The sequence below is a fragment of the Pinus tabuliformis genome, chromosome 7 (genome assembly GCF_031772625.1).
Source record: "Pinus tabuliformis cultivar Carrire ecotype Pingquan chromosome 7, CPIR1, whole genome shotgun sequence".
Lineage (NCBI taxonomy): Eukaryota > Viridiplantae > Streptophyta > Pinopsida > Pinales > Pinaceae > Pinus > Pinus tabuliformis.
In genome coordinates this window covers 64,955,839-64,967,867 of record NC_142293.1, presented here as the reverse complement: position 1 = coordinate 64,967,867, position 12,029 = coordinate 64,955,839, and the positions used below count along the sequence as shown (strand labels likewise).

Below are 12,029 nucleotides of genomic sequence, written 5' to 3'. Positions count from 1 at the left end.
GCGCCAATATGGCTGCAAGTGACCCCAATAGCCAACTGGCAGTTTCCTCTAGGAATTGTGCAGATCTGGCTAGTAGTCTCCCAGATAGCTCCCTAGAAAAATTACACAATCCCTGCCCGCTGACCCCTCATGCAGCCTGACCCGTTCCTCTAGAAAATTGTGTAAACTTGGCTATCTAGCCCCTGCTAACTATTCGTTCCAGAAAATGTGTAGAGCATGCCTGACTTGCTTTCCAGCAGCCTGTACTGTTCCTCCCAAAATTTGCACAATTTTGCCTCCCATCCGAGATAGACCTTGGAGTCAATCACTGTCAACTCAGATCACCTGTCTCCATCTCTCAATGACTCTTGCCAGTTTTCATGAGCAGTTTCCTGGAGCCATCATCCCGCATCACAACCCTGCTGCCTCTCCCAGTCACCCACATCCGAATGATCATGTGTCATGGTAGACTAGGAGGTTTTGGATTTGATATCGTCTCGTCAGGAGTGACTGTAGGTATAGGTACACCCACACACATGTCAAGATAATGAACGGGATGAATGAAGGTAGCACATGTAGATGGACAAGTTCACCAGCGGATGACCGAACGAAGCATGCGAAGCAGATGAATGTGATGAGCATGCACCTTCGTGAACAAGTGATCCTGTCAAGCCGTCCAAAATGAAAGAAAGGAACAACATGCTAGAGCTTCATCAAGTGAACCAAGGACCATGAATGCGATGAGCATGCACCTTCGTGAACAAGTGATCCTGTCAAGCCGTCCAAAATGAAAGAAAGGAACAACATGCTAGAGCTTCATCAAGTGAACCAAGGACCATCAAAGAATCTACGCACTTCGCCAGGTGAAGTTGTGATACACCATGAAGACATCCATCACTTAGTAGCACCATAGCTTGACATAAACTCCAGGAGCAACATGAATGTACCAACATTGTCGAGTCAAGTCATGAGTCATGTTGCCCACATCTCCACTATCAGCTTGTTGTCAATCAATGTGATGTAACGTGGAAGTCCAAGAGACCCACTTGTTCAAAATAGGGTCATGTAAGTCAGAAAGTCATGGAAGTCGAATGGTCATGAGGGTAGTCGAATAGCCCCAAGGGTTAGTTTCACCCTTGGCTATAAATACCCCCATCATTTGTACATGAAGGGACTTTTCATCTCAGCTCCTCCCATATAGCCAAGAGAGTTTGTAATCTTTTCTTTGAGGAGTAATTAGTGCCTCCAATGCCCCACTAATAGGGTTAGTGATGTATTGTGTAACATCGTGTCTTGGAACTTTTTCTTAATTCATAAGCCTGTCAATAGGCCAACAGGTTTTCACACATGTATTGTATTTGTTGTAAGACTGATCTTTAACACTTGTAATGCATGTTTCTCTAACCATGTGTTCTACATCTGAACTAATTCATTTGTTGTAATGCATAATCTATTAATGGAAATGTGTTGTATATGATGCTAATGTTGTCTCATCCATGTCGACTGCTCTTCCAGACATCAAATAGACATTTCACATGAACCTTGTTGTAACAATTGCAGCACTCGTCTCGGACTAATCCGTGAGTGTTGTATGTGTTATCTTACCTTGTATGTTGTGACTACTGCATCCGAGTGGACTGCTCCACCGGAAGCTGTATATGTCCTTTATGTTGTGTGTTCCTAGCCGAGTTGGGACTAATCCCTTTGAACCTGGAACTCACCTTCACCTTTTCCCCTCATAATGAAAGAACCATTGACACAAGTACACTTACAGTCACCAGGCACATGAACCTCACTTCTCGAAGACAAAGCGAACCACTCTCCTATGTTAACAAGAAAGAGTTGAGGAAAATCCTTAAGAAAATGGCAACCAAGCCATCATACGAAATGGGACTCTCACACCAAATGGTGCGAGGTCTAGTTGGGACTTCATACCGAGGTGATCCCTAGAATGTTGGAGGGTCCAACACCGTCAATAATATGCTAGTAAAACTTTGACAAAAGACAATTAGTTGTAACCAAATATTCTTTGTAGCACTTAGGTCAAGGAAACTTTCAGATACTTAATTAGGTTAACTTAATAAGGTCTCCTACCTATCATTCCAATTTCATACTAGAGACAAAATTGGTCAACATGCAACTTATTCTCTAAAACCAAAAATAAAAGGTTCTTTCTCAAAAAAGCAAGAATTGTTGGATCTAAAGAAGGTTTCCCCTCACAAAGAACCTTAGGAGCTAAAGAGTGGATGCCATTTAATAATAATATTCAAAATTAAGGACCATCTACTTGTACATTAAAGTGGTCACATTATTCATGCAACTTGGCATGCTTTAAGAAGAAAATTTCATGTTTGGCCTTTTGAAGGTCAGATTTGTACCCTTTGATCTTCGAGGCCAGTTTAGTAAGAATTTTGTGAGGATTTGGCTTCTACTAACTAAGTAGGTGTCATAAATATTAGTGTTTTCCTAGCCTTAACCTTAGTGAAATGTTACTATGTAGTTAGGCCGAGTTATCCAAATATGCAGCTTCAATAAAAAATGCATATTGTTTGTTTAAGCCTGCCCCTGAAGAACTTTTAGGTTCCTTTTCAAGTCATTACATTTGACTTGGTCAATTAAAATGTTCCTTTCCAAAACCAAAATGTAATAATGTTTCATTTGGTATATCATTTTGTGCACTTGAAGTTTAATTTTCGGTTACTTTTAGTATGAATTATATGGAATGACAACAATGGCTTAAGTAGTTCAATTCCTTTTATCACTTGAAGATTAGGTTTAGCCTTTAGGAGACTTCCTATTGGGTTTTGCATGGATCCTGTAAAATATACAAGGATATTAAAGCTTTACATTGCTCATATGCAACATGTTGAAGGTGTTATATATTTTCTCCCTTTTAAAAGTTTATCTTTAGAATGATAGAAATGAGATGCACTAAATTTATATAGTTTATAAGCTTTTTTTATCCATAAGAATATGCATTTTTCATAGGAGAGGAATTGTGTATGCTTTACCAAAATATGGATCAAGAACATGCATATAAAATATTCCTAATTTCAATGTTTAAGTTGTTCAAGCACCCAAATTGGCTACAACCATGAATTTCAATCCTTCTGCGGGCCTTTAAGCTTTAGGCATAGGGGACTTGTGAAAACAATTCAATAGATTCTGCACAAAATATATCTTAATAGACATTGCATGACATATGTCTTATGATTTATCTAAAACTTTGCAATTGTGCATTGATCTCCTGTGATGTTCGAGCATATAGAATTTAGTCAGTATTCAGTTCACTTCAACTTTACCATAGTACACATTTTGTCAAACAAAGATAATCACAAAACTACAAATTTCTTATTAGGGACAGGATGCAATGAAATACTGTGACTTACGAGAGAGAAATTGGCAAATCATAAATTCTTGTAAAAGTCAACAAGGGAGAATTTGTGGTTCATATCCTTAATAATCCTTGTAAAATTCAAATTCTAGGCAAGAAATTTTGACTTGCCTCCATGTTGTCAACACTTATGACTTAGTCTTTGAAAAACTGGGAGCATTTTGTGACCAATAACACAACAATATTTATATTTATTTATTTGTTTTTAAGACTAGCTACTTTTGTTCAGGTGCAACAAGTTCTTCCTGCTCCAATCTGGGAGTATTACAATTATTGTAGCCAAATTTTAATATTCAAATCAGAATTGCATATTCCCTTTACTCCTGGGTGCAGTATATCTTATATCTAGACATATCAGTGTTACTTCATATGAATAGATTTAATGCCTGGAAAATATTGCTATGGGAATGATCATAGAAAAACTATTATGATACAGACATGGGAAACAATATTCAAAAGATATCAAGATCGTGGATATCGAGTGGGTTGATATTTTTTCATTTCCTTTCTTAACTTGTATGTTTCACCAGCAAAACAGTTCAGGATACCTTTGTTTGGTGATATCAATGTCTAGCTTTTTTGCAGGGTGTTGTGGAAAATCTAATGGAAATTAGTTCTTTTCAATAACTTGAAGATAGAATAATTATTGAATTCGACCATGCATCGAGGGAATTATTCTTGATGAAGCTTCATGAAATGAGTTTGAAGGCTCTACATTGTTTGGGCCTAGCATACAAGGATGAATTGGGAATGATCATAGAAAAACTATTATGATATAGACATGGGAAACAATATTCAAAAGATATCAAGATCGTGGATATCGAGTGGGTTGATATTTTTGCATTTCCTTTCTTAACTTGTATGTTTCACTAGAAAAACAGTTCAGGATAACTTTCTATGGTGATATCAATATCTAGCCTTTTTACAGGGTGTTGTGGAAAATCTACTGGAAATGAGCGCTTTTCAACAACTTGCAAATAAAACAATTGTTGAATTGGACCATGCATCGAGGGAATTATTCTTGATGCTTCATGAAATGAGTTCGAAGGCTCTACGTTGTTTGGGTCTGGCATACAAGGATGAATTGGGAGAGCTCAATGACTATGTTGGAGAGAAGCATCCTGCTCATATGAAATTGTTGGACCCAACAAATTATTCCAGTATCGAAAGTGACATTCTCTTTGTTGGTTTGGTTGGATTGAGAGTAAGTTTTTCCATGTTGGATTATTGTACCTATTTTTTTGTCTCTTGCCTTTAACTTGCTGTGATATGCTAAATCTAAAGTCAACAAAAAGAAATATTTAGATCTCATAAACTTGAGATCCATCCAAGGAAATATGATATTATAGGTAGAGTAAAAGAAAGGGTCGGTCTCGTAGGAATGAAATGAAGCAATGTTGGAATATCTATATTTAATCGTCTCACCTACCTGTTGCATCGTTGCACCTCTCAAAACGGGCTAAAATGCACTTTTTGATTGCTTTCACCTTACTTGAATTATGGCCTATCATGGGCCTTATTAGATTTATTTCTCCCTATTTTCTTACCCTATGTTTGTGTTAGGGTTCCTATAGTCATGAAGATGTTGTATTCTATTCAGTGGTTCTCCTTACATTGACTTACTTGAAACTAACAAGATCCTCCTCGTGAAGAAGTTCACAAGGCAATATAGGATTATTGAGACACATGTTGTTATGTACCTAGGGGGGATAATATGGGGTACCAAGGGAGGTACCCAAGGTAATAATGTAATAATGGGATGGGCCATAGTAATAAATAAGGTGGTTAACCCATGTCATGTAAGGGACCACAAGTAGTTAATAATAATGTAATGGGCCCATGGTATTAGTTGATGGTATGAGGAAACCATGGTAATGATGCATGGTATTGTATGTATGAGGCCTATATAAAGGCTAGAGACTCCACATAGGAAGATGAAGAGAAGTATTCTTGTATGAACAGGCATATGGCTTGTGGAGTATTCTCCTTCCTTAAGGAGTGAATGTATGGTGTTTCCCTACCTTAAGGGTTTAGATCAATAAAGAGAATCATTTCTATCTATTTCTATCTTGTTCTTTCTTGGGTTTATTTCTGTTATCATATATCTTTTGGATCAGATCTACAACAAGTGGTATCAAAGCTACAACAAGTGGTATCAGAGCTACAAAAATTGGTATCAGAGCTACAACAAGTGGTATCAGAGCTACAACACTCAACAAATAAAAAAAAAAAAAAAATCTTTAAAACTAACATTTCTATTCAAAGAAATATCACCAGAATTCTTGGGTTTCAAAGGGACCAGCTACCTTCCAAGTATCTGGGCATACCTCTCACAGATAAACCTCTCAGCAAGGAAGTGTGGGAGCCAATTATAAATAAACTGTAGGAAAAGATCTGAAAATGGACATGCAGGTCTTTAAACTTGGTGGGGCGCCTTGTGCTCACACAGGTTGTCCTGTAGGCCATTCCTATATTCATGTTCTCAACTCTTCCTACTCCTAAAGGAGTTAAGCAACAGATCAGGAGCATATAAAGGGACTTTCTATGGGGCAAAGGAGAAGAGAAAAAGAAATGGTCTTTAGTAGCCTGGGACAAGATTTGCAAACCCAAGAGCCACGGTGTCTTGGGGCTTCATGATCCTGAAACCATCAGCAAGGTTTCGGGAGTTAAAATCTGGTGGAGATGGATCAAGGAATTGGAAACTCCTTGGGCTAAGCTTTGGAAACAAAAACATGCCAAGAATTGGCAAGAGAAAGATCACATTAGAATGGGCTCCCACATTTGGAAGATTTCATGGGAAAATAAAAGTATTGTTCAGCAACATAGTTTCTGGGGAATTCGAGCTGGGAACCCAACACGATTTTGGGAGGAAAACTGGCAGAAGGAACCTAACTTGTATAAGGATGAATTAGTAGCTCTCAAGAATGACACAAACAACAAAGGTCTACTTATGGTAAAAGACTTCTAGGACCAGGAAAGGAACAATGGAAAATGGAGAACTTGGAAGGATCTAGGCCACAGTGAAGAGAGTCCTCTATGAACCCAGGCAGACTCTCTTACCCAGGATCTAGAGCATAGGAGGATTTTTATATCCTCCTTGCCTGACCAATTAAGATGGGGAAAGAACACTGAAGGAAAATTTAACCTCAAAGAAGCTAAACAGGTAGTAATAGGATTTAACTATCTAAATCCTGATCAAGTTTGGAAGAGTCTTTTGCAGAGCCCCCACTGGATGAAATAAAGTCATTTATTTGGCTAGTTCATCAAAGGAAAATCTTAACTTGGGAGAATCTCCTGAAAAAAGGCTTCACTAGACCATCCAAATGTTACCTTTGTGGTTCACAAGAGGAGACGATGGATCACCTTCTCAACCTCTGCCCTTTCACCTCCATCATGTGGGAATGGGTGGCCTCAATCTTTAGGCACACTGATAGGGACAGACTCAACATCTCCAGCACTTTGAAGAATTGGAGGAAAAACTTCTCAAGGAATGAAATTATTAATAAAGCCTGGACCCTGGTTCCAGGCTTTATCATCTGGAATGTATGGAAAGAGCGCAATATACAAATCTTTAAGAACAAAGCAAGCAAGCCCCAGCACATAATTGACCAAATTTTAAGGCAGCTCAAAGACACAGTCAGTAGCTTGTTGAGGACACTTCCTAAGGACCCTCCTCTGCCCCAAGATGCAAGTATTCTACTACATTTGGGTCAGTCCATAAGCCCACAGGGCATTATCAAGGGAGTGAGCCAAATAAATTTAGATATAAACATTTGGAAGCCTCCTCCATATGGTTTCTTAAAGGTCAATATAGATGGAGCATCTAAGGGCAACCCAGGGTTAGCTGGTTTTGGAGGTGTTATAAGAGATGAACAGGGGCAAATAAAGAAGATCTTTCATGGCCACTTGGGGAAGGCCACTAATAACATGGTGGAACTCATGGCCCTAGAGAAATGCTTGGAAATATTGGTGGATTCAAATTCACATAATGTCATCATTGAAGCAGATTTGGAATTGATTATTAGAGCGGCCAAGAAAATATGCAATGGTACATCACTGGATAAAGTGTCGAAACACTGGAGGCTCTCACAAGTCTTTCACCGTATCTACTCCCGCCTGCAAACCTTAAAAACTGTAAGCTTTGTCCATGTGAAAAGAAAAGATAACATCGTAGCAGATCGTTTAGCGAACGAAGGAGTGATTAATAAGGAAAGGGACACCCAACAAATTTGGGAGTTGTTACCCCCAGGCAAACTATTAGAGGACTGTCTCTATCAGGTTGTCAAAGATATGGAGCAACGGGAAAGGTTGAGATCAGTGGAGGAAGACCAAGGATGCAATGGCATGAGGACTGATTCTAAATGTGCTACAGGTTTGTTCATTCATTGATCACTATATGGATCAATGGCGACACATTGATTTAGCGAAAAGAAGAGAATCTGGGGTTTAAGAGTAAATCCATCGAAAATCAAAAGATCAACAGCGTAGGAAGGAAGGAATGGGAAGCGTCCAATTGGTTGGATCGACAGTCATCGCTCGATGGAAGAGTGCACAAGTTAATTCGCGAGGAAGTGGTTTCTCACACCAAAAGTGGTATTTCTGAAGGGGTCTAAGTGGTAACCAGTATTACGAGGAAGGCGTCTGATTCCACTCTTCAAGCGACACGTAGCACCGAGGAGGAAAGAGGATACCACTTTTTGGGCAGGTATTCCTCGAGCTACTTGTCCACCCGAAATTTGTGTGGATCGTTGGATCCATGAAGGGTAGATCAACGATGGAGGGTCGGAAGCAAATATACAATTCAATGTTAGCCACTAATCGTTGAATTAGCCGGACAGAGGATGTCAGGCCGATCGGTGATTAGGGTTCGGTGAGCGCAGTGGGAGGGTGTTGTACCAAGAATGTGGACCTGTCATTTTTTATGGTAGCGAATGTAATAATTTTGAAATATGACCTTATGGGTTGTGGGTCAGATTTTTGTGTATTACCTGTGTTAGCCATATCTCCCGATAGAGGGGATGGTTCCGAGTTTTAAAGTTTTAAAGCCAACTCTGCTTCAGATAGGTCATGTGGACCATTTTTTGGTAAATGCAAGGAAGTTTGGTTTACCTTGTAAAATATGTAATGTACTTGTTTTGGTTAATAGAGAGCTCCATTCTTACTTGACCAAAAAAAGAATATAAAAAGCAGGAAGATTTGTTGTAGCAATCCCTGAAAGGATTCCAAGAGCCAAAGGAACAAAGTTGTCTACTTGAAACTCTAACACAACAAAAAGAGAGAGTCTTGAATTTATTGACAAACGAATAGGAGGAGCTGAAAAAGAAATTTTTTTGCTAAAGGGAGTTGTTCAAGAAAATAAAAATTGTACATGTGCAGCCTCAAATGATTTGGAAGAAGAAGGGAAGGAGAAAATGATGCTTGAGGAAACTATTAGAGACAAGGAAAGAACCTTAAATCAAGTTATCTACAAAATTTCTTCCTTCTTAGGAATGGTCAGTAATAGTTGCTAGTAGAATGAAAGTTGAAGCAGGTAGTGAAAAATTTTAGCTAGGTGTGGCAAGCACTCATGACGAGCCCTTTGATTAATGTTTTGTAACTAGGACAATAAACATGACCTAATACAAGAAACACTAGTGATCTAATAAAGGTATCAGAAGCCCAAAATAGAGCCAAACTTTACCAGCTAAAGGATGCAGGTAAAATCTAAAATAGTTCTTCCAACCCTTGAGGAAAAGGCATACCTGCAAATGGTATATACTATCACTATAAAGGCCATTACAGTAACATATGTCTATGTTCATTACTTTCTGGAACATTCTCATATTCATATTGCACAAGTACTCTAACAAAATCAATGGGGGTGCTATCTTACAGAAGCACCTCCATAATTGTATAATTGTTAAACATTCAACTGTTAGGAATGATGTTAAACATGAATAGCATCATCATCAGATCGAGCACTTTATCTTTCCTAGAAGCAGTACAGACCAATGATGAAGTCAAATCTCAAAACAGAAAATTATATTTCACTTTAAACAATCTTAATATTCATATCAATTTAAATAAATCGCTAACATGCCTAATTAGAATGATTAAATTGATTAACAAACTTATCAATACTAATAGTAACAAAGGAAATTTCAACCATTCATATGCCCCTAATGGATCCAAATAATTCTTGGTTGTCTAAGTATAAAGAAAAACTCAATTCCTAGAAGTTTTGTCATTCAATGCCAACAAGTTTCCTAAAAGTGGGTAATTTTGTTCTCGCAAGTCTTTTCCTTCATTTCTGGTTAGTATACCACACACCACAAGAGAAGCCTTGAACTATTTCACTGAAAGATTCCCTTGTCATTTTAGATATTAACTTGAAATATTTATGCTATAAGATAATGACAAGAAAATCCCAGTGGTTACATATGTACTCTTACCCCTAGATAATGTTGCAATACAGGTGCATAGTGGTTAAGTACAATATACACTTTCCCCAGCAAGCTTAAAACATTGTCAACCTCATCTCCCAACAAATCCACCTCTTCCTCAACTTTCTAGAGATTGCAATATCTTCTGTCACACATTTTCCTATAGTGTGACTCCCTTACCGCAAACGAATTGACTAGCCCACTAAGTGTGACCAGTTGTCGCTCAACTTCTTTCGACCTTAGGAAGTTGTGATGGATTTTTTCCAATTTTGTTTCTTCAAACTTCAAAGATTCATCCATGACATTCCTAATATACCTTGCTAATTTTCATTTCTCTCTACTTTTGATTCATTTCTAAGTCTGTTATGCAATCCTCAAGCTTTTGCACCTTTGCCTCAAAGAACTCTTTTTGTTTCTCTTTTTCCTTTATATGCATCAATGCCCACTCAAGTGATACTTCCTTCTATTCAAGACATTCTTTGAGTAGAAATTTTTCATTTATTTTATTTTCAATTTCTTTTTTAGCAAAGGTCAAGGCAATATCTTTCTCTGGAATGACTCTCTCAAGTTCCATTCTTTTTTTTCTTCCTTATTCAGAAAACGTTTGGAGAACATTTTCCTCACATACTCACCCATGTATATTGAACGTTGCAAAGAAAAGTGCTTGAACAGCAATGCCGGTTCATACAAGCTTTTAAGATAACACTCCAGATAAGTTGGAAGAATGATCTGTGTATTTACCTTGTTCTTATTAGTAATATAGGAAGGGGGGAAAGTGGCTTACATATTTTTTTTGTTTCAATAAATATATTAACTACAGATATCTCAAAGCTCTATTGTTGCAAGCAAATGGGATGATGTAGCAAAGGTCAGAACAATGGTGAGAGGTAGGGGCTTAATAAAAAAAAAAACCAAGATGCAGCTGTATTGAAGTCAATACTAGGAACCATGTGCTCTTTGGAGGAGACTGATCACACCCCAAGCATTAGAAACATACCCTGAATTTCATGGTTTCATTTCGCTAATGCAAAAGTGGCAAAACGTCTAGGTTTATTCCACTATCTATATACTCCAGACAGAACCAAGTTTATATAACATCTAATAGAAAGGAATAAAATAGAAACAAAACAATCAAAGGCTTCATAGAACATCGCCAAACAGAGCATACACTATATAGAATTTGTCACAAGGGAATAAACAAGAGCCAAAACAATCAAAGATTTCATAGCACACCAGATTTTTGAGATGAGCTTTGAGAGGAGATTCGTCAAAAAGAAACATGCCAAAGCAGAAGAAGGGAGCCAAAAAGAAGGCAGAGAATCAGAGGGCGGGGCAGAAGGCCATTTCCTAATAGCAATTTCATATTGATTTGGGAAAAAATCCATGCAATTATCTCTATACTTGCAATTTTTTCCACCACCCCCAGACGAACAAGGCCTTCTACTACTTCTGTGGCTCCATTCCTAAAATCCATTCCTGTGTTCAGTGTGGCAAGACCAAATGTATGGCAGCTGGATCTGACTGCATTGTTCGTCATCCTGGCCGCAATGTCGCAGGAAATGAAAATGGTTGCTAGCATATGTGATTTCTGTGAAGCATTCATATGTCATTCCAAACGCTGCCTCACAACTCATTGTTGTACATGTCCTCTAACTGATGCAACATGTGTTGAATGTGAACGAAATCTTTGGAATCATGGTGGGAGGATGTTCTGATGTTTTTCATGTGATCAATGGTTGTGTGAGGATGGTTAATTTGAGCACCAAGCTTCCTGCCAACAACTTGATAGTGATACTTTTCATTGTTTGTCTTGCAATCGTCTTGGAATATATACATGCTTGCATTGCAATATTTGGTTCCAGTGTGATGATCATGTGAAAAGTGTCACTAATGCAACCAGGAAAGGATAGGGACTAACATGTAATAAGGGTGGTTATGCTTTGAGAGAGACAAAATATCTAAGTGTTTATGTTCGGCAACACAAGTTTGGACGCCATGTGTTTATCTGATGTTGCTTGTGCAGCTATTTGAATTGACTCGTACAGAGTTTCTTGAAGCATAGAAGGCTTTAAAGAAAATTGTTGATTGGTTTGGGTGCTTTCCAACCATTTTACAAGGGTGTAAAGGAGGATTAGGACAAATACGATATGGTAGCTACAGCTTAATAAAGCAAAGATGTTGATAGGAGCTGAGTTGATTGGTAAAGTAGGGTGTTGTTATTTGTTCTACCACGA

At 38.1% G+C, this 12,029-nt stretch overlaps 2 pseudogenes; one reads left to right on the top strand and one right to left on the bottom strand.

Annotated features, from left to right (window-relative positions):
- Positions 1–9,786: 9,786 nt before the first annotated feature.
- On the bottom strand, positions 9,787–10,431 carry LOC149245231 (uncharacterized; annotated as a pseudogene).
- Positions 10,432–11,074: 643 nt separating this feature from the next.
- On the top strand, positions 11,075–11,804 carry LOC149245230 (uncharacterized; annotated as a pseudogene).
- Positions 11,805–12,029: the final 225 nt, after the last annotated feature.